Raw genomic sequence first — 13,777 nt, forward strand, 5'->3', positions numbered from 1 at the left:
CGGAAATGGAATCAAAGTCATGGCTAGAATCGGCTCTAGCCGCTTTAGATGAACGAATAATATCTTTTTCTTGATGCCACTCATGTGAGTGGGAGGCAGTGTTATCAATAATTTTGTGAGCTTCAGTTGCGGTTTTCATCATAATGGAACCACCAGCTACTGTGTCGATGTCTTTTCGTGTAGCAGCATCACATCCTTGGTAGAATATTTGCACTTTTTGATAAGTGTCTAAACCATGTTGAGGACATACTCTAAACAACTTTCCAAATCTTGTCCACGCTTCATTTAAAGTTTCATTTGGCTTCTGCGTGAACGTAACAATTTCTCCTTGAAGTCTCATGGCTTTAGATGCCAGAAAGAATCTTTTAAGAAATTTCTCAACTAAAACATCCCATGTGTCAATCGCTCCTTCAGGTAACGATTCTAACCAATTTTTGGCTTCTCCCTTTAAAGTCCAGGGAAATAACATGAGATAGATCTGTTCATCCTCAACGTCTCTGATTTTATATAAAGTATAGATCCTATTAAAGGTACGAAGATGTTCGTTTGGATCTTCCTTCGGCGTACCACTAAATTGGCATTGATTAGTTACCATGTGCAGGATTTGTCCCTTGATTTCATAATTTGGCGCATTAATGTCTGGTTGAGTAATGGTGTGACCTTGGCCCGTGCCTTTAGCTCTCATTCGATCTTCCATACTTAGAGGTTCTTGATTTTCCATGATTGAATTTGTTGAATCTGAATCACTAGAGGATTCCGATTTAATGGTTTCTTCCTCGACAATCTCTGGTTGAATGATTTGTGGTTTAGGAGGAATGATTAGTGGTTCAGGATCTCTGAATTGTCCTTGAATATCCTCAGAGTTCTCAATTGTGAGGTCTGGTTCAAAAAATGGATTATCGGAAATTTGAATTGGAGTACTTGGTCGACTAGATGATGATTCTAAAGAAAAATCAACGGCGACAATATTAGCAAGATGTCTTGATCGAGTTACAGGTGATGAACGTATGATAGGTGGTGAACGTTTTGCTCAGTGCATTCACTGAATATCCTATTAGTTATAAAGATAAAAATTATTAAAGTTATCAAATTAATAGACTTTTCTGATTTTGCTCACGTTTCGAATAGCCAATAGATGAAGCAGGTAGCCAGGGCCCTTTAAATCGGAAGCCCACAACTCGCCACTAACAAATCCAACTATTACTACGAACCAGAAAATTTTGGATGTCTATCAATTTAACCGCTTAAAATAATTTTTCGTCGAAATTTAAAGAAAACTTTGAAAATTCTATGTCCTAAAAACTAGAGCGTAGAAATGAGAAAGAAAAAGCGCGTCGAGAAATAAGAGTCGAAAAACAATCGTCAAAAACAAAAAAGTAGAAAAATAAAAATAAGAAAATAAAGCGTCGAAACTTAGAATTCTAAAAACTTAAGACTAAAAGTTGCGTCTAAAGGTATTAAAGCTTAAAGGAATTCTAAATCCAAAACGGCAATAAATTAATTAGGCACTAAAATCTTAAAACGGCGTCGCAAAATTCTAAAGCACCTAAATCTTAATCTAAAGAAAAAGTACTTAAGGGATTTTACGGCAAAGCTTAAAAATCTAGAAATAAACAATAACTACGGCAAAATACTAAGCTTAAAATTAGTTACGAACGATAAATTACAAATTACGAATTAAAAGATTATATTAGACAATTTATAAAAAGATATAAAAAATGATAAAATTACTTATATTTATAAAAATATTATTTTTATATTATTATTTTAAAAAAGTATTAATTTATATATTAATAAAACTAATTAAAACTTAAAATTACAAATTAATTATTAAAACTAGAATTAAAAATTAATTTAATAACTAAAACCCTAATTAATAATTAATTAATAATAATAATTATTAATAAACGTAACCCTAATTCTGTCGGCTAAGGTACCTAGGCTTTCAAATCAATCCATGTGATCGCATGGATTGTGTGTAGGATTTTCATGCGGTTGCATGGGAAGGGATACCAGGCCAGATATTTGGACTGCTACAGTGTTCAAGCCCGATTATTTTATATTTTTTTCTGATTTTTAATTTATAGAAATAAAGTAATTAATAACCAAGCTAGGCATCGTCATTATGAGCAGTGGAGAGCTGCGGATGATTGTGAGCAATCCAGGCGATGCCAACACGATAGCTGGCAAGTTCATCAGCACCAAATCATGAGCCAGCTATCATATCAGGTACCACGTAACTACATCCCGACTCAGCCTGCTTTTTATCCACCACATCAGCCTGACATGCGACCACCCTTTGACCTGTACGACCCCAACCAAGCCTATCAGGATACCTATCACCAACCATGGAACCCGAGCGATGATATGAACTGGAATTCATATCCAAATTGATAGTGTTCCATTGGTGATCTCTTATCTTTTATTATTTTTATCTATATATGTTAAACATTTGACATTTTGATACTTTTATGTAATGTTTAATATTTTTATTATTTTGTACTAATATTTCATTTTTGTAATTTGAAAGTGGGATATTAAGTCCCATTTCAAAATACCATGCATGTTTATATTTGTATTGTATGTATTTTATCTCATGTACACAACAGGGTAAAACAGCGCATTTTCAAAGACTGGCATTAAGTTCAGCAAAAGCAACTAATTTTGACGACAAGATGCAAAATATATGTGAAATAACAACTGCAGGGATGAACAAATGAAGTGCACCATAAATCATTCAAACAAACAACAATATGTTTGGAAACTTTGGAAAAATTTAATCATTTTTCTACGCTAATCACCCTCAATAATTTAAATTGTTACTGATTTCTTGCAAATGAGGGCATTGCAAGATCTTAAGTGTCGAAAGGGATTAAATTCTTTCGGTTTTAAATATTTGACTTATACACTTGGTTTAATAGCCATCGTTAAACTTTACTAGTAACGCAGTAGTTGTATTAGAATCTACTGCGCTCTGATAATAAAGAACAGCTCTAGTCTTATATACTGACTACCCACTTCTAGTAAAAATTTTAAAAATTTTCAACTAAATGAACTCAAAATCATGTTTATATATATTTATGAACGATAAAACTAGGTGTTAACACCGAAATTATTGTTAACTCGGAAAGGACATAAATTGAGAAACAACCCAAAACGCATGAATTCATTTAAAATGGAATAGAAGAGAATAAAAAGGCAAAGAAAGAAAAATAAAAGCCAAGTGTGGGAAAAATTTACCAAGTTATTTAGAACATATATCACATATTTTTGTACAAATAATGAAGATACTTTTGTTTTGGACGATATTAATCAGTTGTACCCAGTTTATTGTAATATAGATGGAATTTAAAAGGAAGTAAAGTCTTCCGAGAAAAAGACACGCGCTTCTTGATTTAGGTCAGGAAGTTGTCGTCCAGACCAGCTGTAGAGTCTACGAAAAACCTTGAAAAGTTTTCTCGAAAATCAGGTAGAAATCCACGGACCTCAGCATCAAACAGGGTCGCCATGTGGTCAGACTTATCCAATCCATGAGAGGATCTGTTACGTACAATGGGGGGCACCGTGCAAATTAGCTTATAAGACTAATGAATCAGATCCCCAGAAAGGATAATCTCTTTAAGAGATTAAAAATCAGCATTTAAGCCTGATATTACTCAATCCTTGAGATTGACCTTAAAGATTGAGAATTCAAAGTCATGGAATTCGATGATATCTAAACTCGAGCTTGAACGAGAAAATATTTTGATCAAATTACAAACCGATTTGTTTTTTGAAAACCTATTTTTAATGCATTCATTACCATTGAACGTAAAATCCTAAGAATTCACCGGAATTCATTAGGTCACCTGAACCAAATCGGGTGTCAACCGTAAGAACGGTGGTTGCATAGCATGGTCGAAGACAGGACCTTGTGCCAGACCGAAAAACTATAGGGTGATCTTTGCTATTGCTCCTACAAAGGATAGTAATTGCATCTGACACGTTGTGGACCATAATCAAAAGCATGTCAGTAGACATTGCCTTAACAGTTGCTTGTTCAACGCTTTCCTTTACAACCGGACGGTAGTTTACCAAAAGGTAATATACGAAACAAGTAAACTAGACGTGTTGCTTTCCTAATACAAGGTTAGCAAGTGGATGACACAAAACCACAAGTTTTGAGCTAAAATTTTCAAATCTGAAACCCACAAAAACATTTTGCAAACACCGGTGAAGGGTTATTCCGGAAAACTTATCTAGGGTAAAAGCTAGAATGTATTTTCAAAAGATCAAATGTTTTCATAAAGATCCAATTTCCTAAAGGATCTAAATTTTTATAGTCATGTAGGACTGTAAACCACAACGTTACTATCATTGTTCATACCGCCGTATTAAAATCACTGATGTACAAAGTGTGAAGAATAAAGAAGTGATTCGAGTAAAGTTATATTCAAGTTCTATATTTCTTGAGGACAAGCAACGCACAAGTGTGGGAATATTTGATAATGCTAAAAACGAACACATATTTCATAGCATTATCCTTCAAGAAAGACAAGCTTTTAGTTGCAATTGTTCTATTTCCAAGTGATATTTGTTTAAATAATAAAAGGTGAAGAAAAAAGACAGATTCGACGATTTGAAGATGCAAACGACCAAAAAGTTAAAAAGTACAAAGTACAATCCAAGTGGTTCAAATTATTGGTGAGAAACGTCTAAAAATTACAAGACTACAAGCCGCTGATCGCAAAGTACAAGATATTAAATCGTACGAAAGGACGTTCGAAAATTCGGAACCGGGACATGAACAAACTATCAACGCACGACGCAACGGGCCTAAAATTACAAGTCAACGATGCACAAGAATATAATATAATATATATATAATTATATAATTATATATATTATATTATATAATAAATAAATCAAGAGCCGCCCATTTTTTAGAAGCATTTGATGCTGGAAAAGAAGGCCATGCGATCGCATGGCCTGGAGGCCTTATTCCCATGCGATCGCATGGAGTGAAGTACCTGGCCACATCTATAAATTCAGCAATTTTCAGATGAGAGTAGTACACCTTCATCATACATCTCTCTGATCACTCTCTCAAATATATTTTTATTTATTTTATAATTATAATTTTAATATTAAGTTAATAATAATAAGGTTGTTTTAGCGAATGTTTTAAGCTTGTAAATCGAAACTCTGTCCGTGTAACACTACGCAATTAATACTCATTGTAAGTTATGTTCAACCTTTTTACATTAATGTCTCGTAGCTAAGTTATTATTATGTTTATTTAAGCCGAAGTAATCGTGATGTTGGACTAAATATTAAAGACGAGGTTATTGGGATTTGGACCATAATTGGGGTTTGGACAAAAGACCGACACTTGTGGAAATTGGACTATGGGCTATTAATGAGCTTTATATTTGTTTAAGTGAATGATAGTTCGTTAATTTAATATAGAGATTTACAATTTTATGTATTTATAAATAACCACATACACTCGATCGGACACGATGGGCGAGATATTTATAAATACTAATAATCGTTCATTTGACCGGACAGGGAATGGATTAATAGTCAATAGATTCATTAAAACAGTGGTGGATTACATACAAGGACACTTGGTGTAATTGTTAATAAAGTATTAAAACCTTAGGTTACACACAGTCGATAACCTGGTGCAATCATTAACAAAGTATTAAGACCTTATTACAGTTTAAGTCCCCAATTAGTTGGAATATTTGACTTCGGGTATAAGGGTAATTTGACGAGGACACTCGCACTTTATATTTATGACCGATGGACTATTATGGACAAAAACCAGATGGACGTATCAAATAAACCAGGACAAAGGACAATTAACCCTTGGTAATAAACTAAAATCAACACGTCAAACATCATGATTACGGAAGTTTAAATAAGCATAATTCCTTTATTTTATATCTCATCGCACTTTTATTTATTGTTATTTTATTTATTGTACTTTAAATTACTGCACTTTTATTTATCGCATTTTTATTTATCGTCATTTACTTTACGCTTTAAATTAAGTTATTTTTATTATTTTGCATTAGGACTTAAAATCGACAAACCGGTCATTAAATGGTAAAACCCCCCCTTTTATAATAATAATAATGCCACTTATATATATATATATATATATATATATATATATATATATATATATATATATATATATATATATATATATATATATATATATATATATATATATATATATATATATATATATACACACACACACATATATATACAAATACAAATATAGTTTAAAATAAATATAGCATAAAACTTAGCCAGCTCCCTGTGGAACGAACCGGACCTACTAAAAACTACACTACTCTATGATTAGGTACACTGCCTATAAGTGTTGTAGCAAGGTTTAGGTATATACATTCAATAAATAAATAAATAACTTGTGTAAAATTGTATCGTATTTAATAGTATTTCGTAGTAAAATATAATCTATTTCGTACTACACCTCGCACACATCAGCATGTCCTTGGCCAGTGCGTGTAGCTCTCATTCGATCTTTCATACTTAGAGGTTCTGTTACTTCCATAATTGAAATTGTTGAATTCGAATTACTAGAAGATTCTGATTTAACGGTTTGTGGTTCAGGAGGAATGATTAGTGGTTCTGGATCTTGGAGTTGTCCTTGAATATCCTCCGGGTTCTCAATTGTGAAGTCGGGTTCAAAAAATGGATTATCGGAAATTTGAATTAGAATTCTTGTTCGACTAGATGATGATTCTAAAGAAAAATTAACGGCGGCAATATTGGCTAGATGTCTTGATCGAGTTACAGGTGGTGAATGTATGAAAGGTGGTGAACGTTTTACTCGGTGCATTCACTGAATATCCTATTAGAAATTATATAAGTTATCAAATTAATAGACTTTTCTGCTTTTGCCCACGTTTCGAATAGCCAATAGATGAACCAGGTAGCCAGGACCCTTTAAATCGGAAGCCCACAACTCGCCACTAACAAATCCAACTATTATTATGAACCAGAAAATTTTGGATGTCTATTAATTTAACCACTTAAAATAATTTTTCGTCAAAATTTAAAGAAGATAAAAATCTATGTCCTAAAAACTAGAGCGTAGAAATGAGAAATAAAAAAAACGCGTCGAGAAATAAGAGTCAAAAAATAAGAGGTCGAAAAACAAAGATAAGAAAGTATAGCGTCGAAACTGAAAAGCCTAAAAACTAAAAATTAAAACTTGCGTCTAAAGGTATTAAAGCTTAAAAGAATTCTATATCCAAAACGGCAATAACTTAATTAGGCACTTAAATCTTAAAACGGCGTCGCAAAATTCTAAAGCACCTAAATCTTAATCTAAAGAAAAAGCACTTAATGGATTTTACGGCAAAGCTTAAAGATCTAGAATTATAAAATAATTACGGCAAAAACTAAGTTTAAAACTAATTACGAACAATAAAAAAATACAAATTACGAATTAAATGTTTCAAATATACAATTTATAAAAAGAAGCTAAGTTGATATAAAAAAATATTATTTTTATATTATTATTTTATAAAAATATTATTCTATATATTTAATAATAATATTAAAACTTAATATTACTAAATATAAATTAAAACTAGAATAAACTAATTAATATTATAACTAAACCCTAATTAATAATAATTATTAATTAAAAACCCTAAGCGTAATTAATGTAGTACTAGGTTCAGCCTGTCAGATACGGCTCCGCGACTGCGGTCTTCTGTTCCTGTGTAGCTCCGCGACTGCGGAGTGTAATATTAGTGGGTTTGATATTGGGCTAAAACAGTTCGGCCCAGTACGAATTTTATGCTTATTATTTTTTTATTTTTTTGTTTTTTAAAATAACAGATAGATATTTTTTATAAAATAAACTTATATTTAAAAAATCTAAATAAAAATACTTATTAATTTTATAGACAAAAATACTAAAAATATATATATTTTTTTAACCTTATTAATAATACAAAATATTTTTAGAAAATTAGAGATAAAAATATAGCGTTTTTCACCGAGTCCCAGGCAGCGGCGCCAAAAACTTGATCTGCGAGCGGAGGTGTACGAAATATTATTATTTTTAATACGAAATACGATACAATTTTCACAAGTTTTAATTATTTATATAAATGTGATATACCTAAACCTTGCTACAACACTTATAGGCAGTGTACCTAATCGTAGAATAGTGTAGTTTTTAGTAAGTCCAGTTCGTTCCACAGGGAGCTAGTGATTACGTACTATATTTTTCACAACTATATTTATATAAAATATATATAATTATATATAGTAATATTATTATATAAAAGGGCGTTTTACCGTTTAATGACCGGTTTGTCGATTTTATGTTTTTAAGCGTAAAGATAAATGACAATAAATAAAGTGCGTAAAATAAATAACAATATTAAAATGACAATAAATAAAATGACAGTAAATAAAAGTACGATGAGAAATACAATAAAAGAATTATGCTTATTTAAACTTCCGTAACCATGATGTTTGACGTTTTGATTTTAATTTATTACTCTGGGTTAATTGTCCTTTGTCCTGGCTTATTTGATACCTTTCTGGGTTTTGCCCATAATAGTCCATCGGTCATAATTATAATATGCCCGTCAAATTAACCTTATTTCCGAAGTCAAATATTCTAACTAATTAGGGATTCGAACTGTAACAAGGTTTTAATACTTTGTTAATAATTACACCAGGTTATCGACTGCGTGTAATCCAAGGTTTTAATAATTTGTTAACAATTACACCAAATTTCCTTGTATGTAATACACCTCTATTTTAATTAGTCCATGATACATTAATTTATTCACGTGGCCATAATGAATAATCAATTACCCTAATCCAATTGATTAATTAAATGATTGTAAACGATGTCGTATAAACGTCACTAAATAGGACATTCGTAATCAATTTAATAATTATTAGATAAACTAATTTGAAGATAGGTTCGATAGGTTCCAATGAGTTGTCATTCAATTAGACAATACCCCCTACCTATTAATAGTCAATAGTCCAATGTTCACAAGTGTCAGTCTTTTGCCAAAACCTTAATTATGGTACAAAATCCAATAACCCCGTCTTAATATTTAGCCCAACATCACGATTACTTCGGCTCAAATAAGCATAATAATAACTTAGTTACGAGACATAAATTTAAATAGGAAGAACATAGCTTACAGTGATTATTTATCGCGTAGCGTTACACGGACAGAGTTCCGACTTTAAAACCCGTAAAACATTTCTTACAGTAACCCAATTATTATTAAACTTAAATTAAAATTAAAATTAAAATTATAAATATATATTACATAGAGAAAAAGAAAGAAAAAGGGGTGTGTTTGATCGTCCGAATGCGTTGGCTTTTATAGGAAATTCTGTCCCAGGCAGCTCCACGATCATCGTACTTTTGTGCCTTGGAGATCCGCGATTGCGGAGGTTCGAAATCCATCTCATCCAATAAATACAAAACGTGGGCTGCTGAATAAATATATAATATAATATATATATAATTAATTATATATTATATTATATTATATTCTTGTGCATAGTTGACTTGTAATTTTAGCTCCGTTGAGTCGTACATTGATAGTTGGTTCATGTCTCGGTTCCGAATTTTCGAACGTCTTCTCGTACGCTAAGATATCTTGTACTTTGCATTCCGCGGCTTGTACTCTTGTCATTTTTAGACGTTATTTATCAATAAATTGAACCACTTGGATTGTATCTTGTACATTTGAGCTTTTTGGTCATTTGCGTCTTTAAATCATCGATGCTGTCTTTAGTCTTCACATTTATTTATTTAAACGAATATTACTTGGAAATAGAACAATTGCAACTAAAAATTTTACATATTGGAAAGATATTGATACTACATATATGTTCATTTGGAGCACTATCAGTTCCCATAGCCTTCTTTAATGCCTGCCAGAATCTAGAAGTAAATCTGCTGTCACGATGGGATACAATAGGTATAGGCACTTCATGCCCATAGACGATTTCCTTAATGTAAACCTGAGCCAACTTTTCCATCTTAAAGGTTTCTCTTATCGGTAAGAAGTGTTCAGACTTAGTGAAACGATCTATGACAAACCAAATGGTGTCATATCCTCCCATGGTTCTTGATAATTTCGTGAAGAAGTCCATTGTAATACATTCCCATTTCCACTGGGAATCTCTGGTTGGGTCAGTAGCCCTGATGGCTTCTGATGTTCAGCCTTAACCTTAGTGCAAGTCAAACACTTTCCAATATAAGTAGCAATGTCAGCTTTCAAATTTGGCCACCAAAAATTCGCCTTCAAATCTTGGTACATTTTATCTGATCCAGGATGAATTGAGTATCTTGACTTGTGTGCTTCCTCCAACACTAGTTCTCTCAATCCACCAAACTCTAGTACCCAGATTATGTTAGCAAAATATCGTGTTCCATCCTCCTTGATGTCAAGTTCCTTATCCATTCCTTTGATAAATTTAACATCGACGTTCTCTTGCTTCACAACCTCTCATTGTGCTTTGCGAATCTGTGATGTGAGATTCGTACGGACAACTATGTTAAGCGCTTTAACCCTGAGAGGTTTCTCTCTCTCTTTTCTGCTCAAAGCATCCACCACAGCCTTCGCTTAACGGGATGGTATTGAAGTTTATCAATACATCATTCATAAATACAATGACGAATTTGCCTAAGTTATGGCTTACACACACGGTTCATGAGATTCATGGACACTGTCGGTGTGCTCATCAAACCAAACGACATCACTTTAACTTCATAATGTCCTTAGCATATTTTAGACGCCATCTTCGGGACATCAGCTTCTTTGACTCTCTATCGGTGATATCCGGATCTCGACTCAATCTTTGAGTAACAACTAGATCGCTGTAGTTGGTCAAATAAGTCATCAATCCTCGGTGGTGGATACCGATTCTTGATCGTCAACTTGTTCAATTCTCTTTAGTTGTTATATAATCTCATCGACCCATCCTTCTTCTTAACGAACAAGACCGGAGTTCCTTCTCGAAATTTTATGGCTATACGACTCACCTTCCAGTGCTTGTCACACATTATGGCATTCAACTTTGATGTTCTTCATCATAGAATGTTCTCATAGTTCTAAAGGTGCAAATCTGTATATTGTACGCGTAACGAGTGCAGTTGCTGGTAATCAATCCGAAATTCGGCTTTACGGTGGTGTGGGCGTGTAACTCTAGAACAATCTATATTATTCGGGACATATTCAAGTCTCTCAATCACTAATTCACTTTGCTCATATGTTCCAGATTTGTGAGACAACCTATTCTCATGTATTTCTGGACCTTCTTTTAGTTAACGTAACATAGTGATGTATCGCTCTCCTCACCAATTTACAATTCCCTAGTCCTATAGGATACATATTGTCTAAAGGAGAAATATGGTTCTTAATATTGTGGCAACTATCTTTAGATACATAAAACTTCTATCAGTGCCATTTTCAAACAATAAATAAACATCAAGATCGCTGAGCGAAAACGTACCTTTGACTGAATTTGGATCCTTGCACGTTCCACTGGGGTGATGGGTGGTTGCAATACCCTGAGTAGATTCACCCTCCTTCTTTCTCGAATAGTTCTTCGTGTAATGGCCTACTTCATCGCATTTAAAACACTTATTTTTCTTAGTGTTGACCTTACAGTCTAGGGCCGGTGACCTTTCTTTCGACACTTGTCACAAATCAGCACCTTGCAGCCTCCACGATGGTGCTTTCTATACTTTCCACACAATTGTAGCTTCCCTTTGTAATTTGTGTTGGATGAAGATCCTTTCTCGAAGTTACGGGGCATCCCTTGTTTCTCATCTCGGTTCTGTGTGAGGTTTCTAACATGATTCTCACACCGTTTCCTTTTCCCCTTAACTCCACTTCCTCCAGTAGGTATCCCCTTTCCTCCTATTCGGCTAACTTGTTTCATCCGGTTAATCGCCATGTTGATGACTCCATGTATTGTCTTTGGTTGATGAGAATGAACAAAGCTAAACACTTCCGTCGGTAATCCCGACATGTACCTCCCGATTGCTACACCAACTGATGAAACTAAATGTGGGCAAAGCAACGATAGCTCCTATAATTGGTTAGTGTAACTAGCAATGTCATTTCCAATGACTCTTAAGCTCAGAAGTTCAGTTTCCCACCTCATTCGCTCTTGTCTGGGACAGTATTTCTCAATCGTGCAATTAAAACCTGCACCCATAAGAGCCTTAGTCTCTCGCTGGGTAATGAGTTCTTCAACTTGAGCCTCGAGCATTTTCATAGTAAACATAATTTCTTCAACACAAACGGTACACCGAAAAAAGCCCAATGAAGACAGAGTTATTGAAAATATACTAGAAACGAATGTTGAAGACTAGTAGATAATAATAGTACAAAGAGATTCGTTAATAGTGAGGTGTAGTGTTAAGTAACACTAGTAGTAGTAAGAAGTGACAGTAGTGATAGCAGTGACAGTAGTGTTGCTAATGATAGTAGTGGTAGTAGTGGTGATAGTGGTAGTAGTAATAGTAGCATGAACAATATATAGTAGTGGTATCAATCACTAAGTAGTAACAGTAATAGTAACGATAACAATTCACAATAGTAACTAAACGCATTAAGTAGAAAAATCCTCATTCAAAATCCATGCGTAACCAAAGAAAGTACATAATCCTTCATGTCATAAGTAAAAACCATAAAAGAAAAACCACATCTAGAAATGTACGTGCAAGTATCAAGTAATAAGCAATAATAATAATAAAATAGCTTCTAATAGCGTGGAATAAGTCCAAACGAGCAATCTCAATTTCCATTTTTAAAGCTCCTTCAACAAATACTCGACCATCCTCTCTAGGTACTCAACTCGGGACGTAAGGTCGTTGGGGTTGTTGTCATTAGCAGCAGCAGTGGATGTACTAGGTTTAGAAGTAGAAGTAGATGCGTCATAAGGATGATAACGACGACACATCTTAAGTGATTGGTTGTCATAACAAAAACTCTTATAGAATGGGTTATTGGCTCGAGCAGGTCCTTTAGGTATCCTACGGTGGCCTCTCGGTCCGTAGGGCTTAACAAAGTCGGGGTCAACAAAAGGTGGCTGAGAACGAGTAGGAGAATTGGGTAAATTAGGTTCAGATTCAGATTCGGTTTCCGGGTCCTCCTCGGGATCCTCTTCCAGTTCTTCCTCTTCCGGCTCTTCCTCTTCTTCCGCTTCGGACTGCCTTTCGAATTCAGACTAAGTTTCGTCTATAAACTAAAGTATAGTGTTTCCTTGCGCTTGCATGGTCTCCTCGGATTCCGTGTCATAGTCGGTAAGAATGACAGGATTGGAAGAAGTCTTCTAGCACTCAAGAAAAACACAAGGTTAGTACACTTAGAAATCATATCATTCAAGTAAGGTAATAAGTAGCGTAACTATGGTTCATGTAACTTAACAAGTCTAGGGTTACAGTCCAGACTCAATAGACGTCCTAAAATTCGACACTCTAATGCAGCCTAGTCCTAGGTAACCAATCTGCTCTGATACCAACTGTAATACCATTACATTTGGGGTAGAAACCCACCCAGTGCCTTTCCTACGGTGACCACTAGGCGTACCTCAGACACTGATTTTACGGCCCGCATTTCTGCCAAACTGCCAACCCTCCTACAAAGGGACCGCAAGGGGTAAGAGCCAATGCTTCGCCACAGGTTACACTGTGAGAACCCCCTCTATGATTAACCCGCCAAAAAGCATAGTCCGTTCAGGTACCCGG

At 34.1% G+C, this 13,777-nt stretch overlaps 1 non-coding gene across 1 annotated transcript; it reads left to right on the forward strand.

Moving 5' to 3' along the window:
• Nucleotides 1-230: 230 nt before the first annotated feature.
• On the forward strand, nucleotides 231-337 carry LOC139879266 (small nucleolar RNA R71). The gene has a single exon (XR_011770118.1). It is a non-coding gene; the product is annotated as a small nucleolar RNA R71 (small nucleolar RNA).
• Nucleotides 338-13,777: the final 13,440 nt, after the last annotated feature.

This window comes from Rutidosis leptorrhynchoides, chromosome 11 (genome assembly GCF_046630445.1).
Source record: "Rutidosis leptorrhynchoides isolate AG116_Rl617_1_P2 chromosome 11, CSIRO_AGI_Rlap_v1, whole genome shotgun sequence".
Lineage (NCBI taxonomy): Eukaryota > Viridiplantae > Streptophyta > Magnoliopsida > Asterales > Asteraceae > Rutidosis > Rutidosis leptorrhynchoides.